General features: G+C 41.1%; 1 protein-coding gene and 1 long non-coding RNA gene across 2 annotated transcripts in view; one reads left to right on the top strand and one right to left on the bottom strand.

The window, feature by feature from the left end:
• The window catches only part of PACRG (parkin coregulated), a 509125-nt gene that overhangs the window by 76562 nt on the left and 408413 nt on the right, over positions 1-24150 (bottom strand). The gene's annotated exons all lie outside the window — the stretch shown is intronic.
• Positions 9437-22702, top strand: LOC147581358 (uncharacterized). Its single transcript, XR_015251708.1, has 2 exons — positions 9437-9702; positions 20314-22702. It is a non-coding gene; the product is annotated as an uncharacterized LOC147581358 (long non-coding RNA).

Raw genomic sequence — 24150 nt, 5'->3', positions numbered from 1 at the left:
CAGTTCATCTTTGTGGCACTAGCTGCTGCCCCATCTGGACCCATCTTCTTGCAAATGCATATGAGAGTATGGGTGTAAAAGTGAACGTTTCTGAGAGCCTAGTGTTAAAGCATTGTGATTTGGGTCAGTATAAAGCTATTTGTGCTGCTGCCAACATAGCCCAATGCACATCCTGTGACAAGGCAGGTTGACAGTACCTGATCCTTCTTGAGGCCATGGGTAATGGCTTCTAGTTCTCTTGTTAGCCTCATGTTATGTATATATGGTGCACCTTCAATTTCTCACTCACTAGAAGAGAGCAGGAAATCATGTTTTTTTGTATGTTAGATGCAAATTAGTATGAAATCATACATGGATTTTCATGATTTTTAATCCAACTGGCTATTTAAGGAGGAGTCAAGGTAAAGGATGCAAACACTTTTCCATTAGTTTGTCACTTCACGATACCATGCACTGTGGAGGCTGCTCTGTAGTGCTGCCCAGATCCCTTTCAGACCTGAAGGTCCCATTCCCAGGGCTAGAATATAGGGCCCCTCCCTGGGGTTTGCCCTCCTCTTGATGTGGAAGTTCCTTGTTCAAAGTTACCCTATCCCTTGGGCAGTGCACACTGAACAATGTCCAGCTGTCCTTGGGCACAAAGACCCAGTCCCTGCCTCAGTGGAAGATTGCCTGGGACCTTGGTTCCACTTATACTGCAGTCCAGCCTCCCTTCTGGCCAGTCCTATTTCATTCTCTTATAGGTATTGTTTCTGCATGAAAATCTCCATCTCAGAGTCTATTTCTAGGAAATCTGACTCACACAGTCATTGCACATCTATTTTATTTTCCATCCACTGTTTAGAAAAACAATGCAATTAGAAAGGCACTGCCCTTACAACTGAGACCTCCCTGCCTATTTTCAGGCATCTTCCTCTCCCTAGACAGGTTTCTCTCAGTGTGAACCACCACAAGCCAAGGCCAGCAAAAAAACACTTCCCTCTACACACCTCTTCTGATCACCTCCCTTCCCTTTCCCTTGTTTAAAATCATGTGCTCCTACAACCCTTGGCTCCAACTTCTCTGCTTACAGCATGGACTTTTCCCTTGTGCTCTGCACGTGGAGTCATCTACCTCCCTCACCATACTGCAGGCTCTCTGAGGGCAGGGACCCTGTTTCATTTTTGCTCAAACTTGCCCTTGCCCAGCTTAGGTCCAGTACACTGCTCAGAACCCAGCTGGCATCCAGTCAATGCTTTCTCAGTGGAAGACACAATTTTCTTCTTGATATTTTAATTTATTCTTTTTTAAGTGTATTTATTTGTTTTGAGAGAGACAGAGAGAGAGAGAGAGAGAGAGAGAGAGCAGGGGAGGGGGAGAGAGAGAGAAAGGGAAAAAATCCCAATCAGGCTCTGCACTGTCAGCCCAGAGTCTGATGTGGGGCTCTATCCCACGAACCATGAGATCATGACCTGAGCAGAAATCAAGAGTTGGATGCTTAACCAACGGAGACACCCAGGCGCCCTTTAATTTATTCTTGATATTCTTTTTTGTTACTTCTTTTTTCTTATGTGTGGTACATACCTACCATATTTCTAATTTTTTTTTAGTAAAAGTTATTTGGTAATTATTTAAGGTGATATGTCTATTTGTTAGGTCAAACAATCCCAGTGATACTACAGTCTTATTTATTTCCCATTCTGAGCTCAGTAATCATTAACTTTCTCTAAGGCATTCTGATATTACTTCAACTCTATGTGATTTTTCAAAAGTAACATTTTAAGTGCTATAGTCAATTCTCTTAATTACTTGTGATGCATGCAGTCTAGACCTAGTAATTTCATAGATGTTAACATTTATAAATGTTTCCTTATTCATCCGATGTCTGCAGAGCCTACATTATTTCTCAGTGGTTCAAATTTCTTAATTTTTCTTAATTTATTTCTGGTACAAACTGGGCAAATATCTCAGCTCTTTTAGGATTTCTACTGATTCTACCCTTTCCTCATTATTTATGGGCTTGCACGAAATGGTTCTTATGAAAGTGGTTTTCTGAACCATACTTTTGTCCACACATTCTTCTTATTGACAGCCACTGCAGTCTCCCACACCCTCACAGCACACTCAGTGAGGCAGCTGATGGTGATGGATCCTGGGGAACTTCCATTTCCAGAAGACTGGTCCTAAGAATTCCAACCTATTTCTTTTATAAACACATTAAGTACTGAAATATTCTTTGCAGTGGGTTAGTTTTCTTGACTTTTCAATGAATTCTGTATTCTATCATAAAAGTTCTAAAAATTACTTACCAGTTTATTGTTATAATTTGATCATTTCAATTAATTTATTTATTTATGGAATATGTTCCATTTGGCTTGTAGATTTGGTATCCTCTGCACTGAATTTGAACATGTCTGGGTCACAAGGATGCAGCCCATCTATATACTCACACCCTCAAGCAGATCTTAAGATCCCAGAGCTGTGCTTAGAAAATATTCTTCCATCCCTCGGGGCGCCTGGGTGGCTCAGTTGGTTAAGCAGCCGACTTCACCTCAGGTCATGATCTCGCGGTCCGTGAGTTCGAGCCCCGCGTCGGGCTCTGTGCTGACCGCTCAGAGCCTGGAGCCTGTTTCGAATTCTGTGTCTCCCTCTCTCTGACCCTCCCCCGTTCATGCTCTCTCTCTCTCTGTCTCAAAAATAAATAAACGTTAAAAAAAATATTCTTCCATCCCTTACCAGCCTGGCCGTGCAAGTTCCTAGGGCCTGGGGTCCTTGGCTCTTCTCTCCAATGCACTGAGCCTGGAGGTGGGGCCATTAACAGGCACAGTCTTCCCTGCCATCAGTGTCTGAATAACACTGAAATCTGAGTTTTCTCCAAATCCCATGAAATGAAGTGTTTTTCCTGTACAGCACACACTGGCAAGGATATCACAGAGCTTTGCCTTTCTATGGAATCTTATTTATTTACTTCTTCTTGCTTATTTAAAACTGCTATTATTTTTAAATAGTTGCCTTGACTACAAGGGAACTTATAGCCTTCCTTTCCTGGTCATCAGATTGAAGCACAAGACTCTGGATTCTGTGTAAGACACACTGTGCATCCATGAGTCCTCAGCCCCGTGCTTGAGTCTTTAGCAATAAATGGCAATGTTACTAAAAGGATGATGTGTACATCATGGAGTCGCTGTGAGGACAGGAACCCACACGTGGATAGTTACCCTTACTGCCCACGCGGTTACCACTCCTTCAACTCCCTGATTTAGACCCTTGAGGTGAAGCAGTTTTCTGAGGATTCCTACCTTCAGGCTCCATCTTATTTGGGGAACGCAAGAACAAGGAAACAAAGGTCCAAAGAACTAGGGAAACACAACTCTGAATAAAATGTGGGGAAGAAGAATATTTATTTTATGAGGCAATATTTACTTACAAGGTAATGAAATGCTTTCTAATAGATGAGGCAGACCAGCTCCATCGTTTTCTTATGGATTTTGCCTTCACAATACTGTCTTGTCATTAAGGCTTTTCCAGTAGCAATCTGCAGATAGTAATGCTTGTTTTATTCTTGGACTATATCGTTTCCTCTTATTTTGTCTTGCGTCTAATGTGATGTTGTCAGAGCAAGGGAGCGAGTGGGTCAGGTCTCCCCCTCTGATGTCAGCCTGGCTCTGCCGCTCACCTGTTGACCTCTCCAAAGTCATAAGCCACCTCTAAGCCTAAATTTCTCTCTCAAAAATGGATAATAGCACCAAAAACCATAAAATACCTAGGAATAAACCTAACCAAAGAGGTGAAAAGTCTATACACTGAAAACTATAGAAAGCTTATGAAAGCAATTGAAGAAGACACAAAAAAAATGGAAAAAGATTCCATGTTCCTGGATAGGAAGAACAAATATTGTTAAAATGTCAATACTACCCAAAGCAATCTATATATTCAGTGCAATCCCTATCAAAATAACACCAGCATTCTTCACAGAACTAGAACAAACAATCCTAAAATTTGTATGGAACCAGAAAAGACCCCAAATAGTCAAAACAATCTTGAAAAAGAAAACCAAAGCAAGAGGCATCACAATCCCAGACCTCAAGCTGTATTACAAAGCTGTAATAATCAAGACAGTATGGTACTGGCACAAAAACAGACACTCAGATCAATGGAACAGGGTAGAGAACCCAGAAATGGACCCATAAACGTATGGCCAACTAATCTTTGACAAAGCAGGAAAGAATACCCAATGGAATAAAGACAGTTTCTTCAGCAAGTGGTGCTGGGAAAACTGGACAGCGACATGCAGAAGAATGAACCTGGACCACTTTATTACACCATACACAAAAATAAACTCAAAATGGATGAAAGACCTCAATGTAAGACAGGAAGCCATCAAAATCCTCGAGGAGAAAGCAGACAAAAACCTCTTTGATCTTGGCCGCAGCAGCTTCTTACTCAACAGGTCTCCAGAGGCAAAGGAAACAAAAGCAAAAATGAACAATTGGGACCTTATCAAAATAAAAAGCTTCTGCATAGCAAAGAAAACAATCAGTAAAACTACAAGGCAACTGACAGAATGGGAGAAGACATTTGCAAACAACATATCAGATAAAGGCTTAGTATCCAAAATCTATAAAGAACTTACCAAACTCAACACCCAAAAAACAAATAATCCATTGAAGAAATGGGCAAAAGACATGAATGGACACTTCTCGAAAGAAGACATCCAGATAGCCAACTGACACATGAAAAAACGCTCCACATCATTCATCATCAGGGAAATACAAATCAAAACCACGATGAGATACCACCTCACACCTGTCAGAATGGCTAACATTAACAACTCAGGCAACAGCAGATGTTGGTGAGGATGCAGAGAAAGAGGATCTCTTTTGCACTGGTGGGAATGCAAACTGGTACAGCCATTCTGGAAAACAGAATTTTTTTTCCCTCAAAAAATTAAAAATAGAACTACCCTATGACCCTGCAATTGCACTACTAGGTATTTATCCACGGGATACAGGTATGCTGTTTCAAAGGGGCACATGCACCTGGCCCATGTTTATAGCAGCATTATCGACAATAGCCAAAGTATGGAAAGAGCCCAAATGTCTATCAAGGGATGAATGGATAAAGAAGATGTGGTATATATACACAATGGAGTATTACTCGGCAATCAAAAAGAATGAAATCTTGCCTTTTGCAACTACGTGGATGGAACCAGAGGGTATTATGCTAAGCAAAATTAGTCAGCCAGAGAAAGACAAATATCATATGACTTCATTCATATGAGGACTTTAAGACACAGAAAAGATGGAACACAAGGGAAGGGAAGCAAAAATAATATAAAAACAGGGAGGGGGACAAAACATAAAAGACTGTTAAATATGGAGAACAAACAGTGGTTACTGGATGGGTTGTGGGAGGGGGGATGGGCTAAATGGGTAAAGGGCATTAAGGAATCTACCCCTGAAATCATTGTTGGACTATATGCTAACTAACTTGGATGTAAGTTTAAAAAAAAAATAATTAATTAATTAAAATAAAAAAATGGGGATAATAATGAATCTTACTTTTTGGGGAAGATTGAGTAAAATAATCCAGGTAAGCCCTTAGGATGCTAGTTGGCACTTGGTAAACACCCAGTATATTTTAACCATTATTAGGAATGACAATAATGGCATTCCAGATACTATTTGTAACATTTATATGCAACCATCAACACTTAACTTCTCTGGATATTCTGTTAAGAAATATAATGAAAGAAAAGATATGCAAATGTGTATCTCCAAATCGCACCTATGTTTGGAACTTTCAAAAACTGTCCTGTGGTTGTAAGTGCTGGCTGCAATTTCTGTATTTAAGTCAGGGTATGATATATTATAGATAATCTGTGGTACTCTGTGAGTTTCATAACCACCATCTTTTCCTACATTATTTCTGCTGCTTTAAAGCTGGGCTCTCAAGCTTACATGCCTCTCCTGTTCTGGAGTCTCCTGTGGTGGAGGGACGAGGGTGAATCATGAACCTCCACCTGGGTCCCACTCGTGCTAACTTAGCAGCGAGCCTGGGTGCCCTGGCACCAGGGCTGAGCACCGAGGACCACAACTCCTGGATAAAGGAGGTAATGTCCGAGAAAGCCCATAGAAAGTGCTCTCCAAACATAGGAGCTATGATGATAAAGACGGAGCCTTTCCTCTCCTTCCTGCACGTGCCACCCAGTCCCCGGTACTGGCTCCGTCTGCGGCAGAAGATATGCGATTTGCTCTGCATATGTTTCGAGCTCTTTCTGTGCCCATCTCTCATCTAGATATCACTGCAGTGAAAAGACAGAATCCTTGACCAGAATAGGGCTCACCCTCTAGAGCAGGGGAGAGATAATAAGCTAATAGTTGACAATGATTTGATTACAAATAGTCATGTGAAGGAGAATAAAGCAAGGGAAGGGATAGAGTCCCTGGGAAGAAAGAAGAGCTGCTTTTCCATAGGATGGCCCGTAGAGGCCATTTGGGGATGGCTATTTGGACAGAGATCTGAACAATGGTGTGCACCTTGGGAAGGGCTGGGAGAAGGAGGGTCCAGGCCAAAAGTCTAAATCATAATTAGCTTGAGTCGGAAATTACCTGGGTGTTTCTGAGGAGCAGGGAAAAGGCCAGCGTGTGTGGGATGCAGGGAGTGAGGCAGAGAGCAGTGGGGAGCAAGGCCGCACAGGCAGGCAGAGTTGGAGGCGCCCTTTGGGGATGCAGGTTTTATCCGAGAGCAACAAGAAGCCACGGGGAAGTATTCAAGCAAGGGAGTGGTGCCACGTGACTTATGTGTTAAAAATGTAACCCTGGAGGGGCTCCTGGCTGGCTCATTGGGTTAAGCATCTGACTCTTGATCTCAGCTCAGGTCTTGATCTTAGGGTTGTGAGTTCAAGCCCCACATTGGGCTCCATGCTGGGCATGAAGCCTGCTTAAACAAAACAAAACAAAACAAAACAAAACAAAACAAAACAACAGTAGCCCTGGATGTTATGTGGAGAATAGGCTTTCAAGCATTAAGAGTGGAAGCAAGGAGAGACTCGAACGCTCCTGCAGAAGCCTAGTCAAGGCTGTGGAGGCTTGGGAAGCTATGTCTGTCTGAGTGGAGTGTGAAGTGACTGGCTTCAGGATATGTTTTGAGGAGAGCATCACAAGGCTTATTGATGGTCTGGGGTGCCACTTGAGGACAGAGGAGAGTGAAGGATGATGTTTAGGGTTATGAACAACCTGGTGTCATTGACCAAGATGGAAATTTGGGGGAGAGATAAAGAGTTGTGTGCCAGAAGTCATGTTTGAATTGCCTATTTAGAGAGCCAAACAGCTGAAATGAGTAGACAGGTGTTTCTACAAATTAGAGAGATGGTTAGAGCTGAGCATACACATCATCAATTCAGCCATCTGTATATAAAGTGGCTTAAAACTGTGAACTAGAACAGAGTTGCACAACGTAACAGGCACTATTTTGTACCAGGTAAGTGTCTATTGGGAAAGGTTGTTTTTGCATTGTAGGATGTCTATAGCTGCATCGCTGGCCTTGACACCCTACATGCCCATAGCATTTCCTAAAGCTGTGACAAAACTGTCTCCAGAGATTGCCAGGTGACCTCCATAGGGAGAGTTGTTGCAAGGTGCAGCTGGAGAAGAGAGATGGCCTGAGCTGGAGCCCCCATGGCCTGTGGAGCACAGGAGCCAGCACAGGGTAGGGGGCAACCAGTGAGCTGGCACAGAGGGGACAGAGGAGCCAGCACAGGGTAGGGGGCAACCAGTGAGCTGGCAGAGAGGGGACACTGGGAGCCTGTGTCATAGCAGCTGGACTGGTTACAGTCATTGAGAATTTGAGTAAGATGAGGAAAAAGCACTGAACACTGGGGTTGGCAAGATGGAGGGTCTCAGGGACTTAACAAGACAAATCTTAATGTGATGGAGGGGACAAAGAGCCATTGACTGGGTGATGATGAAGTGGGGCGGGTGTGGAGAGATGACACAGGAAGCACGGTCAGCCTTTTGGAGGAGTTTTGTTGAAGAGAAAAACAGAGAAATGGTGTGATGAAGAAAATGGAGAATGTGGGTAGGAAGGAATTTTTTAAACATGCACTGGAGAGTGGAATCATTACAGAAATAAAGTCCTTGGGTAGGTGGGAGAGGGTGGGTTTCAGGACTTGAGGGGCTGACTTTAGATAACTGCACCAGGGCACTGTGTCTGTATTAGGATGGGATGCCGGATATATGGGTGCAGATGTGGGTAAGTTGGTATATGTTTTGCTGGGAAGGTGTGTTAGTTCTCACGCGATGCTTCTGTTTTCTTAGGAAAATAAGAAGCTAATTTATTAATTTTTTTTTCAACGTTTTATTTTATTTTTGGGACAGAGAGAGACAGAGCATGAACGGGGGAGGAGCAGAGAGAGAGGGAGACACAGAATCAGAAACAGGCTCCAGGCTCTGAGCCATCAGCCCAGAGCCCGACGCGGGGCTCGAACTCCTGGACCGCGAGATGGTGACCTGGCTGAAGTCGGACGCTTAACCGACTACGCCACCCAGGCGCCCCAAGAAGCTAATTTATTAACAAAGAAGGAGGAATGAAATAGTTGCCGAAGAAAGGGCAAATATGCATTCCCTAGGAATAGGCAGGCAGCGTGTCGCCTGTCTGAGCTGTATGGTTCTGGGCTTTGGATCACAGGTTTGCTCTATGGTTGGGCTTCTACCTGCACCCAGGCCTTCTTGTTGGGGCTCTGATATCCACCTAGACCTGCCCACACTCTCCGACCTACTCCTGTCTCCTCTCTTTTCAGGCTGAACTCCTGGTGTAGGTGGGTGGATTTCTTGAGTCTGAGCCACCATTTGGAGCCTTTCTGGCATTATACCTAGAGCCCTAGGGCTGCACCCCTAGATTCTGCAGGGAGGCTAAGCCCTCACTTAGCTCACCTTCCACTGCTAGCCTGAGTCTACCCCGTTGCACAGGTGCCCTCATCCCTCCCAGTCCCATTAGGACTTGGAGGAAGTTTTGAGTGAAAATTGGGAAGATTCAGGTTTGTAAAGGCATGTTAGTGGAGTACTAATGGGTCTTTTAAAGCTCCTCATGGGGAACAAAATTCTGTAGATACAGCAAATATAAATGATCATTGTTTTTATATGGATTATTCAAGGATTTAATTAGATGAGGAAAGTCGAAAGCAAGCAGATCAAATACTGTAAAGTGCCAGTGCTGGTTAGTAACAGCAGAGCCTTAAAGAATAGGTTGTGTTGTTCTTGGAAGATGGTGCCCTGAGAGTAAAAATAATTAAAATAAGTTGGACTGCAAAGGGAGGAAAAGTATAGCAACATTGCCAGTCATGAGTTTTACATTCTTACAATATTATCACTGCACAGTGTATGCTTGTGTGTATGTATGTGACTGTACGTATGTGTACGTGTGTGCGTGTCTGTGTGTATAAACAGAGGATGGTGGAGGGTGGGTGGGTTTGTTCGTGGAGGGATCTTTGTTCTTCACTTTTTAGTTTTATTTGTTTTATTTTATTTTATATGGAGAGGGCACAAGTGGGGAAGAGATGCAGAGTGGGGGGAGAGAGAGAATCCTAAGCAGGCTCTGCCCTCAGTGCAGAGCCCAACACGGAGCTCAGTCCCACAACCCTGGGATCATGACCTGAGCCGAAACCCAGAGTCAGACGCTCAACCGAATGAGCCACCCAGGTGCCCCTGTGGAGGGGTATTTGAAGCGGTAAGACTTAACTTTGATTTTCTTAAGCCATCAGGCTCTAATTTATGTTTTACATTTCTTCTTGTATTTCTCATCTAGCCCAGCTCTCCATTGAGTTTCCGAGCATTTATAAATATTTCCCATAAAAATCTTGCCTTTGTTCCTCTTAGTTTTCTCCGCCCCCCCCCCCCCCCCCTTTTTCTTGATGGCAGTGCTATGAATCCGATGATGTCAAATCTCTTTTGCCCCGTTCTCCATCAGGCTTTGGTACAAGTTCTTCTGCTTCAGGCTCCTTGACCATGTGAAAGTCCTCCCGCCTCCAGCTATCACCCACATTCTCTCCCCTTGGGGAAGGGATACCTCTTTGCTGCTCCCAACGTTAGTCTCCGCATTGTCTCCAGTGTCCTTTTTCTTTAATGCAAGTGGACAGGAATCTGGTTCCGTATACTTTTATAGGAGTTGGCTCTCTCGTCTCCAGTTAAATGTTGGGGGTCTCCAGGATCCTACCAGTGACCATTTTTTCTTAATTTCTTTGTGATCTCATTACTAACACAACCATGCAGGTGGTTGTCTTTCCAGCCCAGGTCTCTCATAAATATCTCTAAGACATATATTCTATTTTGCTTGTTGGCTGTGTCCACCTTGAGGTACCATAAGCATCATAAACTCAACATACCTAAAACTAAGATCGTCATATTTCCTCATTCTTTTTCTGAATTTATTACTTGGTTAATGGCATTAGTACTTAGTCAAGGAAAGTGGATCTACTAAAATTGACTCCAGAGGAGACAGAAAACAGACTAATAGCAATGGATGATGTTACCAAAGCTACTAATATATTACGTTTATTTATTTATTTATTTATTTATTTATTTATTTATTTATTTATTTATTTATTTTTAGTTTTTGGGAAAGTGCAAGTGGGAGGGATGCAGAGGATCCGAAGTGGGTTTTGCACTGACAGGCTGACAGCAGCGAGCCTAACTCATGAACCGCAAGATCATGACCTGAGCCATAGTTGGATGCTCAGCTGACTGAGCTACAGAGGTGCCCCAATAAATGACCTTTAAAAATATGCCATACCTAGATGGGTTTAGAAATGAATTAATTCAACTTTCCATGGAATTACTATTCCCCATAAACTCTATTAAAAGGAAGAAGCTTCCGGGGCGCCTGGGTGGCGCAGTCGGTTGAGCGTCCGACTTCAGCCAGGTCACGATCTCGCGGTCCGTGAGTTCGAGCCCCGCGTCAGGCTCTGGGCTGATGGCTCAGAGCCTGGAGCCTGTTTCCGATTCTGTGTCTCCCTCTCTCTCTGCCCCTCCCCCGTTCATGCTCTGTCTCTCTCTGTCCCAAAAATAAATAAATGTTGAAAAAAAAAATTAAAAAAAAAAAAAAAAAAAAAAAAAAAGGAAGAAGCTTCCATAATTTTTTCTTTTAAATGATCATAGCATACCGCTGAGACCAAAACTTGACAGAATACCTTTAACTTAGATAATTATTCCATTACACAATTTTAGTAATTATTAAAGAGATATGGTAATGTATTAGAAAAACACACCACAACCTAAGTGGCATTTATTTACTGAATATATAGGTGGACCCATAAAAAATTTATAAAGGGGTCAAATGAATACACAGTAGTAAAAGTTAAAGGAGGCAAATTAGGTAAGTCATATAGGAGATATCAAAAGAGGCATTTTGAAAACACTGACATTCATTTCTGATGTTAAAAACTTTTTGGATAAGGATTGATAAATACTTTTAAGTCAGCATTAGGCTTAATGGTAAAACACTAAAAATATTCCTAGTAAAATGTAAAACAAGACAAGAATGTTGACCATTGCTACAACTATTTAAAATTATTAGCAAAATTTTAGGCAATGACGTTAAACAAGAGAAATAAATAAAAATATTAGAAGGAAGAGTTATGCCATATTTTGTAGATTTTGTGACTAATAACTAGAAAATATAAAGTGAATCACCTAAAAAAACTATTATAAATAAGAGAATTCAGTAAGATTGCAAATATACATACTACAGTTGCAGTATGTATGAAGAATAATATAAATAATAATTGATGGGAAAGTACAGTAACAAAAAATGGAAGGAAGCAAGTCATTTATAATAGCAAAACAAAGATAATGAAACAGAAAATGATAAAATACCTATGAATGAATTGAAAAGGAGATGTATAAAGTTATATAAAGAAAGCTATACAACTCTACTGAAGGACTTAAAGGAAGGCTTGAATATATAATACTTGAAGTGTAACAAGTCCATTTGGAGTGTCTGATAGATTCAATGGGGCTTTTTATGGGCAGTCAGAAAATCTAGCTTTCTTATGAGAAGAAAAAAATAAGGAAACATAAACATGTGAGAATAGCCTGCCAGATTCTGGAAAGAAGGTAAATGAATAGCGACTGGCTGCAGAAAATATTAAAACTCTGCTGTCCAATTTGGTGGCCACAAGCCACATCTGGCTTTTTGAAGTATACATTAATTAAAAATAAATAAAATAAAAAAATTCTGCTTCTCAGTCAAACTAACAACATTTCAAAAACTCCGTGTGATGAATGGCTTACTATACTGAATAGAAAAGCAGAGAACGTTTCAAAGGTTCTATTGGACACTGCTGTATTAAAACATATTATTTAACTTTAACGATGAAAACAGTTTGGAACTGGAGAGGAAACGGTTAGGAAGAGACCTGAGTCCATAATCCAAATAATGTGGAAATTTGTAGATTGTGATAAAGTCTGCTTTTCAAAGGTGAAGAAAAGAGAGGCTATTTTTTAGGTGATGTTGGGACAACTGACTAACCATTTGAAAAAATATATGGCTGGATCTTTATCTCTTTATATACACCAATATAAATTCCAGATAGAACAGAGATATAAAATGTACAGACAGAACAAACAAAACCTCTAATGTTCTAGAAGAAAAGATCAGTGCATTTATTTATATACTTGAAGTGGGGATATTTGCAATTGCATATAGTTGGCATAAAGCTAATTTACAAACATCTCCTAAAAATCAATAAGAAAAAGACAACCAAAACAATAGAAAAAAGAATGTAAATAGGGACTCTGTATGAAAATTAATATGTATGTCTAGTAATCATATGAAAAGATACTCAATCTCGGTCACTGAGGAAGGAACACCCTAAATATTTTAGTGTACATTCCCTGCAAACAAGGACATTCTCTTACATAGCCACAACACAAACACTGCAACCAGAAAACTAATATTGATATGTTAATACCACCTAATCTGCAACTCCATCCAAATTTTGCCAATTGTCCCACTGACATTCTTTACAGCAAAAGGCTCCAATCCAGAATCATGTGTCCTATTTAGTTGTGACGCCTCTTCATTCTCTATCTGGAACAGTTTTTCCCCCTTGACTTTCATGCCCTTTATATTTTTAAAGATTACAGGCCAGTTACTCTGTAGAATGTTCCTCAGGGTGAGTTTGTCTGATATTTCCTAATGATTAAATTCAGATTTTATATTTTGGCAAGGATGTCACATTGCATTCTATCAGGTGGCATATGATTTCGATCTGTCCCCTTATTGGTCATGTAAACTTTGATGTTTTGATTTAGGTTATGCCTGCCAGGCATCTCCGTGATAAAATTGCCCTTCTTCCCTTGTAATCAACAAGCATTTTGTAAACAGATGCTATGAGACTATGTATATCAAGTTCCCTGTCAAACTTTTATTTATCTATTTATTTATATTCATGGATTCATCCAATTCCTAATCTCTTCAATGGCTTATACTCCATTTTACTACCATTATTTATTTTGATGCTCAAATTGTTCCTGGGTTGGACATTGGGGCCCTTTTAAATTGCCATCTGTGTCTGTTGCACATGTCCCATTTTTCTTTAAGCCCTTCCTTATCTTCCTTCTTCCTTCCTTCTTCCCTCTCTCCCTCCCTCCTTCCTTCCCTCTATAGCTATTTCAGGCTCATCTTGTACTTTCCCTGCCTTAGTCTTGGAATCCACCATTTCTCCAAGAAGGATTCGTTCCTTTTTGGAGAGAATGGTATTTAGAAACCAGAATCTAGGCACTAGTTGTGCTCATTGCTTTTGGGGTGCCACTATTCCCAGCCTCTCAGTGGACAGAACTATACCTACACACAGATAACTACACTACAACCAGACTTATTTCTACGCACACACACACACACACACACACACACACACACAAGTCCACACCAATGTTTCTAATTCTAATCCTACACCACAGGATATGTTCTAATTTTCTATCTTTCCAGATATGTACCTCCCTTGGCTCCTGTTATCCTTTTTATATTTAGTTATTTGATCTACCTCTGCATGTAACCAATCTCCCACTGTCATCATTGCCCTGCACCCCTCTCCCATCTTGGTGCATATGAATATCTCTTCACTATTCAGACTCTGACACCCCTTGACCGTGGCAGGTGAACACTGATTGTGCTGGGCACCACCTAGTGGTTTGGACAAATTATTGGAAGAGGAAGAACTTCCTATCCCACACCCCCTGTTTGTTTATGTCTCTAGTTCCCAACCAAGCTTGAGAGGACTGCAAAACCAAGAGGCTCAAACATTTCAACTGCTTACACACAGCAATTCATTCTGAGGGAAAGAAACCTGGAAACCATCTTTTATTGATGTTTTGATGAGTCATTTTATTATGTGCCATTGATGTAAATACTGAAAGTCACAGTATTCGTTCTTGTCCAAAGAGCTTTTTTTTAAGTTCCATTATATAGACCTGTGCCTAGATTTAAGTTATAAAAATACTCAATCAAACATGGTAAAGTTCTAAATTCTCATGAAAAAACTTGTGAATGTCAGCTTTACATTTTTGATGGCTAGGATAACAAAGAACATTTTGTTCACCATGATACATTTTAAAACAATTATTTAGATTGACTTCAAGTGTCTGCTCCTTTAATCTATCAAACAGCAACTCTATTGCATGGAAAACATTACTGGAAGCCAGCATTAATATTTTCACTAAGCTAAGGAAGGGGAGTACACAGGATTATGAAATGTCCCTGGTGCGATGTGAGGTAGTTGCATAATTTGTACATAAACATTAAAGAATCACCAATTTGCCTGGGGAAGAATTTTTACTCTGTCAAAAAAAGGTCAACTTTAAGTGTTGCTGTCATAATGACAGTGTTAAGAGCCAAAGGGAGTTTTTTTTAAAGAGAGAAATTTTCTGTGATTAGAACCTATCATACAAGCCTAAGGAAAAAAAAAATTAGTATCATCAAACAAGGCTCTAGCGAAGTAACAAAGAGTTTAATTAAGTTAGTATTCCTTGAAGAAAGGCATTTTTACAGTTTCAAAACTTTAGTTTCATTTACATCCTGATTAGTTAGATAGGGTATGGGACTGCCCAGGATGAGGAGAGTTGACCAGGTCAACATTTGGACTCCTGAAACAAAATGCCTTCTCTTCCCCCTAAACATGGCTATTCAATGACTTAAATAGTTTGCAATGTCTTATTTAGTATGTCCTGTATTTGGCATTATTCTAAGAGGGGAATTCTTTAAAAACTCAGTGTTGTATCACTCAGTACAAACTGGGTACACTATGAACTAATACTGTTTCATTTCAGCATAAACAAGGGGAACAGGTACATGAATTTAATTGAGAGTCTACTCCTAGCTTGAATCCAGACATTTAATGGCTGCTTTAATGTGCCTTAATTCAGTCTCCTCGACATATCTCTGCAGTAGACATCATCCATGTGTTGTGGAAGAGAGAACTAAGGCTCAGAGTTTATTGTTGACAGCAGCAAAAGTGGCTGCACCTGGTAGGGCCCTGACCTTCTGAGCCCATGTCTAGTTTACTCTCCACTCTGGTGGTCTCTGCTTTATTCTTTTTTTTAAGTTTATTTATTTATTTTGAGGAAGGGGGGGGGGAGAGAAAGAGACAGGAGAGAGACAGGGACAAGGAGAGGACAGAGAGAATCCCAAGCAGGCTCTGCACTGTCAGCACAGAGTCCGATGCGGGGCTTGAACCCATGAACCACGAGATCATGACCTGATCCAAAGTCAAGAGTTGGATGTTTAACTGACTGAGCCACCTAGACACCCTGTGTCTGCTTTATTCCTGATGGGGATATTTTAAAATTATATCTATCTATCTATCTATCTATCTATCTATCTATCTATCTATCTATATATCTATATCTATATATATATATATATCTCATATTTTGTCCTCACATTCAACAGTAATTGTAGACTACTAAGTACTTGGCACTGTATTACATTTTATTTTTATTTTTTTATTTTTTTTAACGTTTATTTATTTTTGAGACAGAGAGAGACAGAGCATGAACGGGGAGGGTCAGAGAGAGAGGGAGACACAGAATCTGAAACAGGCTGCAGGCTCTGAGCCATCAGCCCAGAGCCCGATGCGGGGCTCGAACTCTCAGACCGTGAGATGGTGACCTGAGCCGAAGTCGGACGCTTAACCGACGGAGCCACCCAGGCGCCCCAGCACTGTATTACATTTTAGAAGGATACTGTGCATTGTGGAAAGGATAGAAACTTGGTATAAAAATATCTAAACTTCTTTAATAGTTCTAGGAATACTTGAAAAGGAATGTATATGGATTACAGACAAAGTCCATTGAAGAGGAGCAAATTAAGATATTATGCTGGCCTTCTTTTTATATTCTCAGTATACTTGCCTGTTTACTCTTCTGACTGATATGTTACCTTTAATAGTATTTAAAAAATATATATGGAATAATAAGCTATGACTTTCATGGGCATCACACATTTCACAGCAATAATGATCCTTATGAAGATGTTGGCCAGCAGATAGATTAAAGCATTTGGTTGAGAACTGAGGTCTCTCTATAGGCACAGTCTGATGATCTTACAGACTTTTAGGTGGCTTGGCTCAAGGACTGCATACATTGTGGAATAGAATGTTGATTTAATAGATTGTCTCAGCCTTGTTTTACTGCTGAGTCACAATGGCTTTTTCAAGAAAAATTAAAAATGTGAAACTATACATTTGTGTGTTACAGACATATGGAATAACCTCGAACAATTTTCAGTCGTGAATTTACAATGTCATCTTTCCTTTGTGTCATATGCTTCCTATCAAATTATGGTTTGAATGTGTGGGGGCCTTGTTCAAGTATTAACTAGGGTGATGTATGTTTATTTCATGCATTATGTAAAAAAATCAATATGAAGGAAATTAAAAATCTCAGTAGAGTCATAATATTACTCTAAAATAAACATTATGTAGTAGTTGTCTCATTTTGTACTATCCTCATCTGTGAAATTAGGTAATCCCTGTACCAGAACCTGTCAATACTAACAAGTATTTGTTGTTTGTACCATTCCATCTCTACTCTATACCCAACAATTCACTGTAGAGTGTGTGTGTGTGTGTGTGTGTGTGTGTGTGTGTGTGTGTGTTTACTATAGATTTAGGAAATGATCAATGACAAATAAAATGCTAGACCAACTCACAACTACTATCAACCTTACCCACCAAAATCTATCTTCTGGTTCCTTCTGAAAGTTCCACCTTCACAGTGAGGTGGGATGTCACATTGATACTGTTTAGATCTCCTTCAGCTACTCTTTATTAAGGCTACTGACAAATTTGGATGATAAGATGCTCTATTTCAGGGCCACTCATCACACTTGCTGATAAACGCTAACAATAGTTCACTGTGTACTTCCTTCACTAAATTCACCCAACTCCTTGTCAACAGGGAAACGTGTCAGAAAAATGTACCTACTATTGCTCACAACCTTATTTAGTAAATGCACTTGAGCCCCAGGCTATAGATTACTTTGACTTGTGCTTCTATTTGTAGCTACTCACAGACATAGCTTGTCTATCCACCCGTTAGATCTTTTAAAGAAAGCCTAACACAAAAGAGGAAAATTGGAATAAATTAGGAGAAAAATATCCTCTCATGTTCGCTAACGCATTTTTCTGCTTAATAATCTCACGTTAGACATTAGATAAATGTTTTCGGTAGAAAGTGCTTTTATTTCTTTTTCTCTTACAAGCGTTGTAATATCAATTCTAAGAGATGTTAATTCACACAGTGCAAGGTGGATATTTACATTAAGGAAATACATGTCCAGAACTGTTCCTTTCTCAAAATTAGTTCATATTTTATTTCACAGAAAGAAAAAAATATATATACATTTGGATTGTAAGTAATATTTTAGCATTCTTTTTGGGAGCCACTGCACTAAAATCCTAGAGAGCTATGCCAAAAAGATGAAATCCTAAGGTAGGATTGGCCAGAGCAGTTCAAAAACCAAGAGCATGTCAAAAACCAGCTAAACAAAATGCATATTTATTTGTTATTTCATTTCTGTACTTTTTATTGACAACTGATTAATATATAGAAAATTCTAATTTTAACATAACAATCTAACAATTTTTTTTTAAAACAACACTTAGCTTCCATTTTGATTTCTGCTACTTTCCTTTTCCTGATTTGTATACTGTTAAAAACCACCATTATCACCATTATCTTTAGCCTTGATGGAATGGAGTCTATTATGTCTTAGGAACAGGAAAAAAAAAAAAGATAAAGAAAAAAGAAACAGCTCAGAAATAGCCTATGAATAGAAGTTATCTCAAGTCTTTATGGAGTATTTGCTTTATTTAGCAAATAAAGCAAAAATCAACTTTGGACCAAAGTGTGCAATGTCAGCTAGCTTCCTAACAGGGCAATGCCAGTTTAGCTACAGTGGAATTCAAATTGGCTATTAAGTTATGCTCGCATAGACAGTGGCAATATGTTGGACAACTGTGAAGAGAAAACGAAGCACCACTGATGGTCCGTGGCCCCAAAGAGACCATTTCCATATGCTCTCCATCGCCTGACAGCTTTGCAGTCCTATCTCAACTCCTTCTCAGCGACATCCATATGGTAGATACAGATTGAGAGCTTGCCTTTTCTAAGACAGTCAGGTCTCACTTGGTATTGTATTGCACTGAATACTGGTGAACAGTGATTCATAACTTTATTGCAAAAATAAGATTATGAGTACTAGGTCCTTCCACTGTCTTCAAAGAGACAGTTATGGATCCTGGCTATCTTATCTTTTCATGTTATAGAAGGAAATTAGTTGCATGCACTGTAATCTGATCTGAATCAGGTTACCATCTATGCGTTATGTAGCGAGGAGCCAGAAAATAAGAAAAACATACATAACGGGGCTTGCACATCATTGTTTCAAGGTGCTGGTCTCACACATACACAGAGGGAGTTGAATATATACCAGGTATATAATGGAGCAAATGTGAACAAAGGATTCTTCTGAGAATGACAAGTAATTTTGGAATTTCTTGAAGTTTATTTATGTTTAAAATTTTAAGCCTTACACATTCATGGCTTTGTTCACTGAACATTTGTTGTTTTCAGACTCGTGAAACACTGGGCATCACCTGTTCCATCTGGCAAAGACTTAATAAGTAGGCAGCGGTCATTATTTTTATTTCAGCAGAGAGACTAGCCACAACCTGAATTATAAAAAAAAAAGGACAAAGGCACAGAATAATTTCTTAGAAGGAGGGCTTGATCTCTTAGTAGGAGATAAACGCCACTTGGGCAGTAGATCACAAAGGAGTGTGTGTTTTTATGCTACTAAAATTTTTTTCATTTAAAGAAATTTCTCATTTTCTACAAAGCTTTTTAAAAGATAGCAGGAACGTTGACAAAGATTTACAATTTATGAAAGAAAAAATGTAAAATCCTAGAGAAATCGTTCAACACAAACCAAACTGTGATGATAGTAAACTCAAACGCATAATAACATTTTTTTTTTAAAAGCAGTATGGCATTTCACAAATTGAAAATAACAAAAACAGATATTGGCACCTTCTCCCAATGTAACTTCCTAAACTAAGAATTTTATTTTGCATTTCTTTCTTCCGACAGGAATTTGAGATTACGTGTGACTTAGTTTCCTTTTGGGAAACCTAAGAGGCAAGCAGAAATCTCACTCTCGCCCTTAGTTTACCTCCACCTAACAACTCCCCAGGGGCCAAAACATACTGTTCTCTTAAACATTCCTCCAACCCTCCTCCCCCACATCCCCAATTGGCATGCCTTTATATAATCTTTTGCTTTCCTCCATTCTTAGCTCCTGATAACCTGCTGTGACTTTCGGCTCTAGGATCTTCCTATTACCTGGTTGGGTATCTCCCAGTTTCTAGGTCTTTTGTGCATTACAACCCCAGGTTCCCAGTGGAACAGAGGCGTTGGGGAATTTATAATGAAAGAATCTGGGACCTCAACGGTCTCTCTCCCCTATCCATTCCAATGTACAAATATTTCTAGAGGAGAAATAGTTTGAGGCCGACTTACGTTAACAGTCCTATCTCCAAACCTTTCTCCAAAAACATGCAAACACAGACCTGGTCTGTGCTCCAGGGCCTATGAGCGTAACCACAAGGAAGAGACTGCCCTTTGGCGATGAGAAACTCCCACACCGACCACAGAATTCAAACCGGGCCTCACTCCATAATTTTAGTTCCTTTAAACCTCATGATGATTTTCTCAGAAATCACTGTTTGCCACGAAAAGGTACGCTCGGTTCGATTTGCGTGCATCTATTTTCTCTTTACAGGGGACTAATTAGCGCACGATCACATCCTACTCAGGTACCAACGCCTGCAACAACTGCATCCCCCCCACGATCCCCGCAGCTTTGCCTAGATGTGCCCCGCATCGCAGGTGCATTACCCAGGAAGAGCTCGTCGGGGCAGCACCTAACTGACAGGTAACTTCGCTGTTTTAGTTTCGAAGTCATTAGTCTTACGAAGCTGCGAGAGCACAACGGCGCTGACGCACTGCCCACGGCCTTTCCTGAGGAGCTGGCGACACCGCGGATGTGAACGAGCCCAGAGTTTGCTACTCTTGTCCCCTGGACTCAGAAGGAGCGGAATTCTCTCTTCCTCCAGGGCACTCCGGGCCAGATGCACACCGGGGCGGGTGTTACTGGAGCTAACGAACTACAGGAGGAAAAGCAGCAACCACAAACTCTGGGCAAACCAAGCTTCTTATCAGAAGAAATCTTCAGAAATGATGGGTTTGATCCACAGCGAGGGCGCTTCCTTCACCTCGGAATGCTTAAGTAAAGCAGTTTGAGCCCAGTGACAACTGTGACAGGCGGGGAAGGATCTCCCTGCTTTGTGGCTCTCAGCTGTGTCAAGCAGGAGCCTCGGGCCCCAGGGCGTATGTGTGGATCCCCAGGGGCGCCTCAACACTCTGTGGCTCCCCAGACTCTCACTTTTGGAGATGCCCTCCATGCCCATCAAACAGACTGGAGGTGGAGAGGTGCCCCGGCAATGAACTCTCACAGCCTGGCGTGGGAGCCTGGCCTCCTACCCACTCCTTAGGAATGCTTTATTTATAACCCGATGCAGAAGTACTTACTGAGGCCCAGATAATCTGGCTTTTTTTCCCCCCTCAATTATTCATGAGATTTAGGCAAAATTGCATATTTTTAAATTTCATCTTTTTGGTATAAATTACTGAAATCGCAGGCAAAGAATCCATCCAGGATCTGTTTGCTAGAAGCCTCTCTAGGTTAGCTCCGCATCATTACAACTACTTCTCTTTGAACTTTGAGAATGGAGAATCCTGAAAATTTGACAGTTGGTGGCAATTTATGTAACTTGTTCTATTACTGTTGGCAGAATGTGGGAAAACATTGGAATGAAAATCTGAATCTATAATACACACACACACACACACACACACACACACACACACACACGTTTATATAATGTCTCAACAGCAGCAAAAGACAGACGGGACCATGCTGGGACCAGAGAGGGATCCGAGGTCATTTGTTGAATGGGGCTTACCACTCAGGCACACTTCGTTTTTATTCCTTAGTTATTAATTAGTGTCTACCTACCAGTGACTACATGAAACCCTGGCCTGCCTCCCTCCTTCCTCTGTGCCCTCTCACCTGCTACCCTGGTGTCACTGGGGACAGCTCTGGTCACCAGCTCCCTAGCACACACATGTCTCCTGAGCTACAGGAACTACAGACCCAGAAATGTTAATTCCACCCACCTCCCCTTGGCCCGCTGAAATCTCTGTGTGTGCGCTCACCATTCCCTCCACCGGACACTCCTCTACCTTTGCTGGCTACTCCAACTCTTGCCCTTCAAAGTCCGGCGCCAACCCCACCTTGGGAAAGGCTCCGCCATGACTGCCCTACCTAACTCCTCTGCCTCTGACTTCACAGCTTGGCCTCTAGGAGTGTGGCCATGTCCGTCTCACTAAGCCAATGCTCCTTAGTTATCAAGGGGGTAGAAACAGCAACTAACCTTTGTAATGAGCTTTGGACATATAAAGCCTTTGCATACGTTTGACCCTTCAGAGACCCCTCAAGGTGGGTTAACATCCCATTTTCCACACATGTAAACAGAACAGTTCAAGTAGCTGGTCCCAAGTGACACAAGTGATGTGGTGATACTGAGGCTAGGTGAGTCAGATCTACAGACTCAGGCACTTATAGGGCATGGTATCCCTCCCCACCCCCCTCTTGAGTGTGGGGTCTTGGCTTGTTCCTCTCTTTCTCCCCCAAGCACCTGTGGCTGTTGGTAAATATTTGTTGAATTGAACTGGGGCAGGAGGTAGATAAGAAAGGGGTCTATGAGCTGGGTGATCGAATCCCACGTCATGCCTGGAGGTCACAAGGAAACTCTCTTTACACAGCTAGATCTCCTACAAGCCTCCCGACAAGGGGCTGTTCTCTCTTGTGCCAGAAGCACTTGCATTCCTCTGTGGCTCTGTTTCTAAAGAAACCGGGACGTGGATGTATGCCAGCAGATAGCAGGACTGAGAAACACCCCAGTGTGAAACTACTGATATTTGAGATGTCCTGATCCTTTGAAAAATTACATGTACTAATAAGAATTAATAAAACGTATGCACTCCAGTGAAGTATAAAGACAGGTTTATGATGAACTGTTTCTGTAAATTAAAAGTTTTCAAGAATACTGTTAAAGTATTCATTTTTTTCCCATAATGCTGCTTTAAAAATGTTTTCCCATATGGTTCTGTCACTTTAACTTTCCTTATCATTCTTTTACGAACTGTAAGGTAAGAAATAATAAGTGTAGTTTATGGAAAACTCTTGTTCTCCAGAGTGTATGAAAGCCTTGTCATAGGAGGATTAGAAATGTTAAGACAGTACTCAGAGGACAGAGACTGCTGACAGGCGGGGCGCCCATATTCTGCTGATCCAGCCCAGACCCTGGCTTCTGGGAGCTGGAAATGGCCCAGTGCCCGGGTGTGAGGCCGCTTAGGAATGCAGGTGAAGCGGTGCGTACTCCAGTGTCCCAGCACAAGGACACATCACAGGTCGACCAGCCATCCCAGATTTAGCACTGAAAACCCTGCGTCCTGGCATACTTCTCAGTCTGGAGCAGACCAGGAAAGTTGGCCACCCCATCAAGGTGCTATCCAGAACAAGGATCATAAAAGAATGTTGAAGCTACTGAGGATTTTTAGTGCTCATTGGTTTACCAATCACTATTATCAGGCCTTCCTCTCACTTTGAGCAACAAAAGGTTAACATTTGACCTCACTTAGGAAAAAGAGTCTCGCTGCAGTTCTATCAATACATCTGGAATGTCGCTCATGCAATCCAATCCTTTTTCCTCTCCTACTCATGGCTATGTGCTGCTCGGAAAGTATGCATGAACTCAGAAGTATGTGACACGTGCCCACGTTCATAACCTTGGCACTTAAAATCCAAGGTTAATGCTATTTGCCTTAGAGTGAGGTCATGCAAATGTTACAGATCATGGAACCAAAAGTCATGTAGACATTGGGACAGTGTGTGTGTGTGTGTGTGTGTGTGTGTGTGTGTGTGAGTGTGTGTGTGTGAGTGTGTGTGTGTGTGAGTGTGTGTGTGTGTGTGTGTGTGTGCGCGTGTGCGTGTGTGTTGGGGAAGAAGGGTCTCATCCTGAGGTGATGCCTGTGTCCTAGTTTCTGACTGCTCCAAGAGAAAAACTCCCTGTTCAGGTGATGCCAAATGTTCTGGGGAACTAGCAGGCCTAGGACTTCCCTTTTTCATGGTAGAAGAAAATAAGTCGTTTTACTTTTTTCTTATCTTGTAACATAAAAATTATATGTAGACTCAGATCTGGTATCAGTAGAAGAGTTCTCTGGTTCTCAGTCTTTATCAAAGTAGGTTTCTTCCCTTTCTGCCCTTCCAAGTATAACACTTCTGGTATTATTTTAAAATAAAAAAATAGACATTGTCATTTTCTGTTCCTTAATGGCCAAATGTTTTATACCCTTAGGCAAGTTTCATAGAAAAATACATATACTCTATGCCACTTAATAATGTCTAAAATGTCTGAAACATTACCTATACAGTAACCTATATTACCTATAATATATATCTATCCCTAAGTGTATATATATGTGTGTATGGGTA

Source organism: Puma concolor, chromosome B2 (assembly GCF_028749965.1).
Source record: "Puma concolor isolate L17-30 chromosome B2, mPumCon1.1.hap2, whole genome shotgun sequence".
Taxonomy (NCBI): domain Eukaryota; kingdom Metazoa; phylum Chordata; class Mammalia; order Carnivora; family Felidae; genus Puma; species Puma concolor.
Note: the sequence above shows the minus strand (reverse complement) of the source record. Positions and strands in the feature narration are given on the sequence as shown.